The following is a 12,214-nucleotide window of genomic DNA, read 5'->3' on the forward strand; positions in this document are numbered from 1 at the left end:
TGCGCTTGTTTCTGCACGCTCTCGGTGATGTGACTCAGTGCTCAGCGCCCTCCCGGATGCTCTTCCTCCACTTAGGATGGTCTTTGGCCAGGGACTCCCAGGTGTTGGCGGTGGTGGTGCACTTTATCAAGGAGGCTTTGAGGGAGTCCTTGAAACGTTTCCTCTGCCCACCTGGGGCTCGCTTGCCGTGTAGGAGTTCCGAGTAGAGCCCTTGCTTTGGGAGTCTCCTGTCGGGTATGCGGACGATATGGCCTGAGGCCCAATGGAGCTGGTCAAGTGTGGTCAGTGCTTCAATGCTCGGGTGGTTGGCCTGATGGAGAACAGTGACGGTGGTGCTAATTCTCCATTGGTAACGCATCGAAGAATAACTGGCTGCTTGCTTTTGTAAACTGCAAGTCGGGTGAAGTGAAGGGCAGGACTTGTTTGAGTTGCTTAAGAGAATCCGGTTTAATGTGTCTTGGATTGTCTGGGTGGCCCATTTTCAGCACTGAAGTACCTCACTTTTCTAAAGAGGCAAAGTTCGCAACAACAACTTGCGTTTTATATAGCACCTTTTTAACGTCGTTAAAAAGTACCGCGGTACTTCACACCAGTGATATGAAACAAAATTTGACGAGCTGTTGGTGGAATTGTGAATTAAGGCTAAAAATGATTTTGACGGCATAGGACTACCTCTGTTCGTAACTGCTCCTTTATCGTAATGCCTCCAAACAGCCAGAATTGATTTAGTTGTGGCTCACAAGATGCTCCAGACTGCTGCAGAGCAGATAGATGGACCCAACTAGGATTTTTCTTTTGTGTGGTAAAAGCACTGAATATGCTGCTGCATTTATTGAGCAAGCAAATCCATTTTTAAATGACCCAAGGTGTCTACTATGTAGTCCGGGGTGGGGGTTGCGAGGGGGGAAATAGTCTACGAGAAATAAGGGTTCAAGAGATGAATGCCCATTGAAATTGTGCAGTGAAGTTCCACAGATGGCATCGATTTGAATTGAATGGTTCAACCTAATTACGGACACTGTCTTGTCGAGCCTGACCAGATGATTCTTAAAGCAAGGAGAGCTAGTTATATAAGAAAATCCATCATCATCATAGGCAGTCCCTCGGTATCAAGGAAGACTTGCTTCCACTCCTGAAGTGAGTTCTTTGGTGGCTGAACAGTCCAATACGAGAGCCACAGACTCTCTCAGGTAGACAGATGGTCGTTGAGGGAAGGGGTGGGACTGGTTTGCTGCATGCACTTTCTGCCGTCTGCGCTAGATTTCTGCATGCTCTCGGCGTTGAGACTCGAAGTGCTCAGCACCCTCCCGGATGCACTTCTTCCACTTAGGGTGGTCTTTGGCCAGGGACTCTCAGGTGTCAGTGGGGATCTTTATCAGGGAGGCTTTGAGGGTTTCCTCTGCCCACCTTTGGCTCGTTTGCCATGAAGGAGCTCCGAGTAGAGCGCTTGCTTTGGGAGTCTCGTGTCTGTCATGTGCAACTGGGTGTCATGGTACATCAGTCATTGAAGGTTAGCATGCAGGTACAGCAGGCGGTTAAGAAAGCAAATGGCATGTTGGCCTTCATAGCGAGGGGATTTGAATACAGGGGCAGGGAGGTGTTGCTACAGTTGTACAGGGCCTTGGTGAGGCCACACCTGGAGTATTGTGTACAGTTTTGGTCTCCTAACTTGAGGAAGGACATTCTTGCTATTGAGGGAGTGCAGCGAAGATTCACCAGACTGATTCCCGGGATGGCGGGACTGACCTATCAAAGACTGGATCAACTGGGCTTGTATTCACTGGAGTTCAGAAGAATGAGAGGGGACCTCATAGAAACGTTTAAAATTCTGACGGGTTTAGACAGGTTAGATGCAGGAAGAATGTTCCCAATGTTGGGGAAGTCCAGAACCAGGGGTCACAGTCTGAGGATAAGGGGTAAGCCATTTAGGACCGAGATGAGGAGAAACTTCTTCACCCAGAGAGTGGTGAACCTGTGGAATTCTCTACCACTGAAAGTAGTTGAGGCCAATTCACTAAATATATTCAAAAGGGAGTTAGATGAAGTCCTTACTACTCGGGGGATCAAGGGTTATGGCGAGAAAGCAGGAAGTGGGTACTGAAGTTTCATGTTCAGCCATGAACTCATTGAATGGCGGTGCAGGCTAGAAGGGCTGAATGGCCTGCTCCTGCACCTATTTTCTATGTTTCTATGTTTCTATGTGGCCTGCCCAGCGGAGCTGACCAAGTGTGGTCAGTGCTTCAATGCTGGGGATGTTGGCCTGGTCGAGGACGCTAATGTTGGTGCACCTGTCCTCACGAGATTTGTAGGATCCTGCGGAGACATCGTTGGTGATATTTCTCCAGCAACTTGAGGTGTCTACTCTACATGGTCCATGTCTCTGAGCCTTACAGGAGGGCAGGTATTACTACAGCCCTGTAGACCATGAGCTTCGTGGCAGTTTTATGGGGCTGGTCTTCAAACACACTTTTTTTCCTCAGGTGGCCGAAGGCTGCACTGGAGGCAGTGTTGGATCTCCTCGTCGATGCCTGCTCTTGTTGATAGGAGGCTCCCGAGTTACGGGAAGTGGTCCACGTTGTCCAGGGCCGCGCCGTGGATCTTGATGACTGGGGGGCAGTGCTTTGTGGTGAGGAGAGGCTGATTGAGGACCTTTGTCTTACAGATGTTTAGCGTCAGGCCCATGCTTTCGTACGCCTCAGTAACTCCGCCAACCGCGAGGGTCTATGGAGTGTCCTCCTCCATTGCAGATGCCCCTAAAGGTTCGTCACCATCCTCCGCCTGCTCCATGACGACATGCAGGCCGTGATCCTTACCAACGGATCCATCACAGACCCAATCCATGTCCGGACCGGGGTCAAACAGGGCTGCGTCATCGCTCCAACCTTCTCAATCTTCCTCGCTGCCATGCTCCACCTCACTGCTGGAGTGGAACTAAACTACAAAACCTGTTCAACCTGCGCCTTCAAGAGGCCAGATCCAAGACCACCACAACCTCTGTCATCGAGCTATAGTACGCAGACGACATCTGCACTCAAGACATAGTTGATGTATAAGAACATAATAGGAGCAGGAGTTGGCCATTTGAACCTGCTCGATCATTCAATAAGATCTTGGCCTCAAGCCCCCTCCCCATAACCCGTGACTCCATTTACAGTGCAGAAACAGACCATTTGGCCCATCCGGTCCATGTTGGTGTTCATGATCCATTGGAGCCTCCTCCCATCCTACTTCATCTCACCCCATCAACATATCCTTCTACTCCTTTCTCCCTCGTGTTTATCTAGCTTTCCCCATAAATGCATCTCTGCTATTCGTCTCAACCACTCTTGAGTGGTAGCAAGTCCCACATTCTAATATTTGCAGATCTTTCTCTGCTGGATCGGAATTCCTCAGAAACTCTGACGCTTGCCAGTTGTGGGTAGGTTCCTCCCGCAGGCAGCATTGGGAAGGCAGTGGTGGGTAGGCTCCTCCTGCAGGCAGAGTTGGGAAGTGGCTGGACACGATCTGCTCGCCTCATGAGCAACGGAAGGATCCTGAAAACTGCAATCTCTCCCTTATCTGGACGAAGTTCAGGGAAGCAATTGAGGATCAGTACACGTGGGAACCTACAACAACTTTTATTTATATAGCGCCTTTAACGCAGTAAAACGTCCCAAGGTGCTTCACAGCAGTGTTTGAAGACAAAACACATGAATTTGACACCGAGAAGAAACTACGGTAGATGACCAAAAGCTTGGTCAAAGACGTAGGTTTTAAGGAGCGTCCTGAAAGGAGGAAAGGGAGGCGGGGAAGTTTAGGGAGGGAGTTCCAGAGCTTGGGGTCCAGGCAGCTGAAGGCATGGCCGCCAATGGTAGAGCGATTTTATAATCGGATGCTCGAGGGCAGAATTTGAGGAGCTCGGATATCTCGGGCGGGGGTGGTGGTTTTGTGAGGCTGAAAGAGATTAGAGATGGGAACGAGGCCATGGAGGGATTTGTAAACCTGGATGAGAATTTAAAACGAAGACAAACTTGTATTAGATTCCGATCGTGATGGTGGGGAAAAAAAAGGGGACAGGTCATCTCAACGTCATGCAAGAATCAGAGTCTCCTATACCAACAAACATATATGGTCTTGCTTTACTGGGTTGTGAGATCGCACCCCTTTCTTCCCCCCCCCCCCTCCCCCTTTTACTTTGATTGGAATGCTGGTATCTTGCAAGCAACGTTTCTCAAAACAATCTTTGAAGCTGGTGCACAGCTTTATAAAGCGTATGGGATCCTGGGCTTTATAAATACAGGCAAAGAGTACATAATCCATGAAGTTATGCTCAACCAGTTCGGCCCCAGCTTGCAGTATTGTGTCCAATTCTGGGCACCGCACTTTAGGAAGGACGTGAAAGCTTTGAAGAGGATACAGAAAAGATTTACTAGAATGGTTCCAGGGATGAGAGACTTCAGGTACGTGGTTAGACTGGAGAAGCTGGGATTGTTCTCCTTGGAGCAGGGATGGTTAAGGAGATTTGCTAGAGGTGTTTAAAATCATGAAGGGTTTGGACAGAGTAAACAAGGAGAAACTGTTTTTCCAATGACTGAAGGGTCAACAACCAGAGGGAACAGATTTAAGGTGATTGGCAAATGAACCAGAGGCGACATTAAAAAGGAAGACGGACTTGGATTTATATAGCACCTTTCACGACCACCGGATGTCTCAAAGCGCTTTACAGCCAATGAAGTACTTTTGGAGTGTAGTCACTGTAATGCGGGAAACCAATTTGCGGCAGCCAATTTGCACACAGCAAGCTCCCACAAACAGCAAAGTGATAACGACCAGATAATTTTTCAATGCCATGGGCTCTTTTGCGTCCACCTGAGAGGGCAGACGGGGCCTCGGTTTAACGTCTCATCCGAAAAAAAGCACCTCCGACAGTGCAGCGCTCCCTCAGCATTGCACTGGGAGTGTCGGCCTGGATTTTTTTTTTGTGCTCAAGGAAAAATCTTTTTACACGACGAGCGGTGAGGATTTGGAATGTGCTGCCCGCGAGGGCGGTGGATCCAGATTCAATAAGTAGCCTTCAAAAGGGAATTGGATAAATATTCAAAGGAGAAAAAACTGCAGGGTTACTGGATTGCTCTTCGAAAGAGCTGGCGCAGATTCGATGGGCCGAATGGGGGCCTCCTGTGCTATGCTACTTCATGATTCTATAAATTGAGCCGGCCAGTTGAAGTTCCTGAACTGAGCATTTAGAGGATGTCACCATGTTCCATGGAAAAATACTTTAGTAGTAAGCTTTGACAATGAGCAGATTGCCAACTTAATTGCAGAGACTTTAGATGACTTTTTATAAATTGGATAAGTTGTTTTGATGTTGGAATGTTCTTTTCGTAATCTGTAACATTCACTTTTGATAAAGAGCGGAGTGAATTAGGGGCAAAATCTTTTTCCTGTGGAATAAATTTTTATTTTGCACAACCTTTTTTGGTAGGGCTGGCTACCTCTAGGTGGAATGACCATCTGAGCTTTGTGCTGTTGCTCGTAGCGGGGGATGTTCTCTAGTACACTGGGAGAACTTGCTCTTCAAGTAGTGGCGTGCAGGCTTTTGCGTCGGCCTGAGCCAGCAGACGGGACCTCGGCTTGAAATTGTGCGGTTAAACCGGGGACCATGAAAGGCTCCCTGTCGGCTGCCCCCTCACCTTGTTTTTCTATTCCACTGCAGACTTTTGAGGCCTGTTGAAAAGGCGGCTGTGAATCCCCTTTTAAGCTGCTGCAGTAGTGCAGTTAGCTGGGCATGTTGCAACTTGTCCTACAACAAGCTTGTGTTCGACAACAGGAATAACACACAAAAAAAGAGGGGAATGTAGAAACTGGACGGTGCTGCCAGTCTCATTTCCATCTGTAATTAGACTGGGTTTGAAAAGTTATTAACTGGCCTTTCACTTATTTGTTGCTAAGCAACACTGTTGCACAGCGCTTCCTTATCCTTTTTTGGAGGAATGTGACGAGTGTTTTTTCTGTATCTTTTATCGCACCACATTGTACCATTTCTTGATTGCAAAAGCAAGGCATTAGTGGTAAGGCCTGTGCAGAAGCTGCTCTTGCTATTGGGTGGTGTGCATGAATGGCCTTGGGCGGGGTGGGGGAAGAGGAGAGGAAAGAGAGAGAGAGAGAGAGAGAGAGAGAGAGAGTCGTTCTTCTGTTCATCTTCTCTTGGTGACTTTTTCCTCAAACAGCCTGACAAGATTGGGAACATAAAGCCTGTAGCCCTTTCACTCGATAATGATGCTTCTATTTTAGTGTTTTTTTTTGAAGCATCAAAACATCTTTAAGTGCTTCACACAATGATTTTTTTTGAAGTGCAGTGACGCTTGAAGTGCTGTTATTGTGCATCGCTGCACTGTGCCATCGAATTGGCTTTTCTGAGCTTGCAGTTGTCACTTGAGGCTGGCAAAATGGAAAGTGACCATTAATAGATTTGTACTTGGAGAGGAGCAAGAGAGCAAATTCTGATGGTCCACAATCACTCCTCACTACAACACCGTCAGGCCTGATCTTTTTTTTAATTGTTCACTGGATGTGGGTGTCGCTGGCAAGGCTGGCATTTATTGCCCGTCCCTAATTGCCCCTTGAGAAGGTGGTGGTGAGCCGCCTTCTTGAGCCGCTGCAGTCCCGTGTGGTGAAGGTGCTCCCACAGTGCTGTTAGGGAGGGAATTCTAGGATTTTGACCCAGCGACGATGAAGGAACGGCCGATATATTTCCAAGTACACATGATGTGTAAATTGGAGGTGATGGTGTTGGTGGACGCAATAAATTCCTAAAGTGTCCCCCTCCCTAGCCCAAATGCTCCAACAATAATCACTTGCATTTATGTAGAATCATAGAAACAGTGCAGAAGTAAGCCATTTAGCCGTCGGGCCTGTGTTGGCTGCTAGACCGGGCAGACGTGCTTAGTGCCACACCCCCTGCTTTTTGTCCGTAACCCTGTAAGTTCCTCATCCAACTCCCTTAGAATTATTGATGGCATTAGCTTCCACCACCTTTTTCAGGTAGAGGGTTCCAGCTCCTGACAACTGAGTGCTAAACCTTTTCCTCGTCTCTCCTAGATCGTTTGCTAATGATTTTAAATCTATGACCTGTAGTTATTGATCCACTCGCCGCAGGGAACACTTTTCCCCTAGTTATTCTATCAAAACCCTTCATTTTGACCACCTCTATTCGGTCACCTTTAACCTTCTTTGTTCCAAGGAGAACAGTCCCAACCTCTCCCCATAACTGAAGTCCCTTATCCCTGGTGTAATATCTTGGTAAACCTCCTTTGTACCCATTCTAATGCCTTTACAAATGCCCCAAGGCGCTTCACAGAACAATTATCAAACCAAATATGAAATATTGAGACATGTTACCAAAAGCCTGGGAAAAGCAGTAAGTTTTAAGGAATGTCTTAAAGGGGGGGGGGAAAGAGGGGGGATTGTCACAAAACTTGTTTACATTTCTAGCTTCGTGGCTTTCAGAGCGTAAATATTGGAATATTATATAAATAACAATGTGACGTGTATTGTTGCCACTCGCTCTCCATTTCCTTCCAGAACTACTGATATTTTAAATTGCATTGAGTGCCAGTGAGTCACGCAGCTAGTCTGGATTTCTATTTCTGTTGTCACGGAGATAGAAATTTTGACAAGCTCCGTGACAAATTATTACAATACACTGTATTTTTGGAGCATTTGCTGAGGCTGTGCTGGTCCCTGACAGAGAAGGAAATCAGCCCCAGTTCCCACGCTTGAATAAATTAAGCAAATGTGGCCACTGAATAGCGAGCTGGGCTGTATCCCTTCACACGAGTGGAAGAAACCGAATTTATAATGCATTTTTGAAGGAAATGGTTAAGAATAATAAAAGGCCCGTTTCCTCAGGGTAAAGTACAACGGTGACAAAGTGATAATACAAACCAAGTTTCCGCTCTGAGCTTCAGAAGTGCTCACTCACTTCATTGTCAAACACCAGGCTTGCTGTTAGCACAGCTCAGTTGGTAGCATTCTACCACCTACGTAGCTGTTGCAGCACAGGAACCATTCTGCCCAACCAGTCCTCGTCTCCAAAAGCAAAACGCTGCAGATGTTGTAAATCTCAAAATCAAAACGCACAATGCTGGAAATACTCAGCAGGTCAGGCAGCATCTGTGGAGAGAGAAACTGAGTTAACGTTTCAGATCAATTACCTTTTGTCGGAACTGGTAGCCCCTGTCTGCGTTTGCCCTCCACCTGAGTCGGTTGTTTAAGGCGCAAGTTGGACTGCAAAAAACAACACCAAGACTTGCATTTATATAGCGCCTTTCATGATCTCTGGACGTCTCATAGCGCTTTACAGCCAATGAAGTACTTTTAAAAAAAAAAGTGTAGTCACTCATGTAATAGGAAACGCGGCAGCCAATTCGCACACAGCAAGCTCCCACAAACAGCAATGTTAAATGACCAGCAAATCTATTTTTGTTTTGATTGAGGGGTAAATGTTAGCCAAGGCTTGAGCCCTTAATCTGGACTGACTCTCTGCCGCAGTCCCTCGATACTGTGCTATATCACGGTTGCTGCCTTTTCCGTTCAAATGTTAAACTAAGCCCCGATCTGCTTGTTTGGATCGACCAGAGATCCCATGGTGCTATTCAGATGAGAGCAGAGCAGAGAATCAACACTTGTATCTCTACCAACACCAAAACCGGGTGAACTGGTCATTTATCTGATTTACTGTGTGTCCCGACTGTGTGCTGCATTTGCTTCCATAACAACAGTGACTACACTTAGTAATTTACTGTCTGTGGAGCGCTTGGGAGGTCCTGAGGATGTGTACGGTGTTGTACAAGTGTTCTCATTGTTTTATAGGACCAAGATCAACATTTGTACCACTATACTACTTATATGATTTCAGTGGGTAGCGCTCTCGGCTCTGTCAGAAGGTTGTGGGTTCAAGTCCCACTCCAGACATTTGAGCGCAAAAAATCTAGGCAGTGCAGTGCTGAGGGAGTGCTGCACTGTCGGATGTGTCGTCTTATGGATGAGACGTTAAACCGAGGTCCCGCCTGCCCCCATTTAAAAAGAATCCTCTGGCACTATTTTGAAGAGGAGCAGGGGAGTTATCCCCAGCATCCTGGCCAATATTTTATCTCTCAATCGACATCACTAAATACAAATTAGCTGGTCATTATTAGTGTTTGTGGGAGCTTGCTGTGCACAAATTGACTGCCGTGTTTCCTACATTACAACAGTGACTACATTGGCTGTAACATCTGGTGGTCATGAAAGGCGCTATATAAATGCAAGTCTTTTAATCTAAATTCATCACCTCAAGCCTCTGCCTTTGCTGTAACCCATGATGGATCTGCAACCACCTTGGTGTGCTCTCCAGTCAAGCCAAGTTTCGGAAATACAAAATTCTGGCATTGTGGCACTAGTTGTTTGCGTAATACAAAATTCTACATGCCGGCTGTAGAGCTTTTTTTTAAAAAAACACACTTCAGTTGGGAACTAGTACAAAGTTAATTAGTCAGTCTTGCTTGTGGAGACTTGCCATATCTGCATCTTGTTTTGATAAGATACATCCTCTGCTTAATAACAGACTGAGTAAATGAGAAATCCTATTGCTGCTAATAGGACGCCACAGCAACCGGGTACAGTCTGTGTAGCAGGAGTCGGTCGCCAGGCAGCTTCCTGTGGGTTTTGTGCTGAAGGTCGAGGATGGGATCAGCCCTGACTGCGATTCCCTCCATGTTCGCCCTGTGTAAGCACACCCGCAGATCCGCATGGGATAAGAGGCCAATTAATAACCGTATGCAGCACATCTCAGTCGCTACCCCTGCAGGGGAGGAGCAATTTTTACAGTTGCTGGAATATTGTAGATAGCTTTTAATGGTCTACATCGTAATGTTGAAGACAGAGGCTTTTGCTGCACGTTAGTACCGGCATAGAGTTATTAAGGCACAGAAGGAGGCCATTCGGCCCATTGAGTCCATGCCTGCTCTCTGCACAGCAGTCCAGTCAGTCCCATTCCCCCGCTCTATCCCCATAGTCCTGCAAGTTTATTTCCCTCACGAGCTGATCCAATTTCCTTTTTGAAATCATTGATCGTCTCCGCTTCCACCACCCTCGTTAGCAGCGAGTGCCAGGTCATTACCATTCGCTGCGTAAAAACGTTCTTGCTTTTATTCCCGCCCCCCCCCGTATCTCCTGCCCAAAACCTTAAATCTGTTTCCCCTCGTCCTTGTACCATCAGCTAATGGGAACAAAGTTTATTTGCCTACCTTATCTAAACATGTCAATCTTTTACATCTTTATCAAATCTCCCCTCAACCTCCTTTGCTCCAAGGAGAACAACCCCAGCTTCTCCAACCTAACCGTGTAGCTAAAATCCCTCGTCCCTGCAACCATTCTGGAGCGTCTCCTCTGAACCTGCTCAAGGACCTTCACGTCCTTCCTAAAGTGCGGTGACCAGAACTGGACGCAGTGCTCCAGTTGTGGCCTAACCAGAGCTTTATAAAGTTTCAGCATAACTTCCCTGCTTTTATACTCAGTACCTCTTTCTGAAGCCCAGGATCCCATCGGCATGTTTGATAAATAGGGTTTTTGCAACAGGAGATGGCCTGGGTATCTGGAGTTACTTGGCGTTGCTGTTCTTTTCCAGATGGACATTTTCGAGACTAAATGTTCCCCTGTAGTGCTCGGCTGCTGGCCATTTCATTGAGGGGGCAGTGTAAGGTGATTGTTTTGGGGCAGTGCCTTTTTTTTTGTGGTCCCCTTCTGAACCACACAGCTCTTGGGCTAACCCTTCGAGAACTGGTTTTTTATTCAGTAAGATTTCACTGTGCGCTGAAGATCCTGGTTAGCCGGCACAGACTGGATGGGGCCGAGTGACCTCTTTCCGCGCTGCAACATTTGCCACCTCAATTGGACGGTGAGTATCGAGTCTGCCTCGCAGCTGAGCTCAGTCCTGGTAGCCGCCTGCACCCGTTTTATTGAGTTCCTGCACAGAAACTAGATAATCCTCGTTTTCGCTTCCCTTTCCAGTTCTGAGAGCTGGATTCCCAGTACCAACCTGGCCAGTGCACCATAGACTATGGATTGAAGCTGGGCCTTCATGTTTATAATATTCAACACCGCATCAGACTAGTTGAATCTAAGTGCTAATGTCAGCAAGCCTGTTATCAGCATATGTCTTTTTTTACAACAAATAATCCTTTTTTAAAAAAAACAAGTTGCATTGGCTAATGTTGCAAATTATAATTTTAAATGGAGACAAATTGCAAAGTGCTGTAATACAGAGGGACCTGGGGGTCCTTGTGCACGAAACACAAAAAGTTAGTATGCAGGTCCAGCAAGTAATCAGGAAGGCAAATAGAATGTTGGCCTTTATTGCAAGGGGGATGGAGTATAAAAACAGAGAAGTCCTGCTACAACTGTACAGGGTGTTGGTGAGGGCACACCTAGAATACTGCGCACAGTTTTGGTCTCCGTATTTAAGGAAGGATATACTTGTTTTGGAGGTTGTTCAGAGAAGGTTCACTGGGTTGATTCCGGAGATGAGGGCGTTGACATGAAGATAGTTGAGTAGGTTGGGCCTATACTCATTGGAGTTCAGAAGAATGAGAGGTGATCTTAACGAAATACATAAGATAATGAGGGGGCTTGACAAGGTCTATGCAGAGAGGATGTTTCCACGCATGGGGGGGGGAAAGTAAAACTAGGGAACATAGTCTCAGAATAAGAAGCCTCCCATTTAAAACTGATGAGGAATTTCTTAGGGTTGTATTTCTATGGAATTCTCTGCCCCAGAGAGCTGTGGAGGCTGCGCCATTGAATATATTTAAGGCAGAGATACAGATTTTTTGAGCAATAAGGGAGTTAAAGGTTATGGGGAGTGGGCGGGGAAGTGGAGCTGAGTCCATTATCTGATCAGCCATGATCTTATTAAATGGTGGAGCGGGCTCGAGGGGCCAAATGGCCTACTCCTATTTCTTTTAATACTTCTGTTCAATAGCTCTGCTGTGGTAAAAGTGTTTAAAAGGTGCAATCTGTTTATTATACCTATCCAAAAAAATGAACGGGCTGGGTCTCTTCTCTTGGAAAAAAGAAAGCTGAGGAGTGACTTAATAGAGGTCTTTAAAATGTTGATGGAGTGGATACAGAGAGAGTGTTTCCACTTGTGGGGAAGAGCATAAGAGAGTCACCAAGAAATCCAATAGGGAATTCA

General features: G+C 46.6%; 1 protein-coding gene across 1 annotated transcript in view; it reads left to right on the forward strand.

Annotated features, from left to right (window-relative positions):
- LOC139229999 (casein kinase I) overlaps positions 1 to 12,214 on the forward strand; it is a 65,339-nt gene that overhangs the window by 18,747 nt on the left and 34,378 nt on the right. The window lies entirely within an intron of this gene.

The sequence above is a fragment of the Pristiophorus japonicus genome, chromosome 19, assembly GCF_044704955.1.
Source record: "Pristiophorus japonicus isolate sPriJap1 chromosome 19, sPriJap1.hap1, whole genome shotgun sequence".
Classification (NCBI taxonomy): Eukaryota; Metazoa; Chordata; class Chondrichthyes; family Pristiophoridae; genus Pristiophorus; species Pristiophorus japonicus.